Consider the following 866-nt stretch of genomic DNA (forward strand, 5'->3'; position numbering starts at 1 on the left):
TTTTTTTTTTTTATGTCTGTTGCCACTTTTTCTCAGCTCTCACTGGACCGATTTCTTTCAAAAATACGTCAAAAGATCACAAGTCGTATCTAGTTGAAAACATTACCTTTAAAACTTGAAAAAAATTCCCTCGTTCCCCGCAAATGGGGGAAATATCCAAAAAAATTACAAATTTAAAAATCGCTAATTTTCGAAATTTTTTCACTTTTTTTTCTTAAAACTTCCATAACTTTTTGAAAAATCAACAAATCAACATATTTTTTTTTNTAAAACTTCCATAACTTTTTCAAAAATAAACAAATCAACATAATTTTTTTTTATACTAAAACCTTAGATATTTCCCTTTCATTTGATATCATTTTTTTAAAAAACTAACACTTAACCTGCTTATGGGGGGGGATTTAAAATAACAACTTTTTTACAGAAATTAACTTTTTCAACTTAATTTTTGAAAATGTTCCAGAAATACTGCTTCCTTTAAACATATAACAAATTAAAGCTTATTTTATGTACTATAAAAAAAAAATTTGTTCCGACAACCTATCTACTAATGGCACAAATGGCTACCGTATTCAAAAATATGCTATTTTTCTATTAAAATTCTAGGTTTTGTATTTTATTTTAAAATATCTTATTAGGAGAATATAATGACTTTCATGAATATTATATAATTTAATTGACATAGAATAAAGGTCACAAGACATAAGAAATTAAACTTATTAAATTTTTTTTACTTTTTTATTTTCATACTAAATTTAATAATTATAATTCATATATTATATTTTAAAATCAAAGAACTACTAATTAGGATATAATCAAAGAAATAAGAGTTGATGTTGCTTTTGGAATAATCCACCAATTTCTCT

Source organism: Daktulosphaira vitifoliae, unplaced genomic scaffold (assembly GCF_025091365.1).
Source record: "Daktulosphaira vitifoliae isolate Bord-2020 unplaced genomic scaffold, ASM2509136v1 Scaffold_5, whole genome shotgun sequence".
Taxonomy (NCBI): Eukaryota; Metazoa; Arthropoda; class Insecta; order Hemiptera; family Phylloxeridae; genus Daktulosphaira; species Daktulosphaira vitifoliae.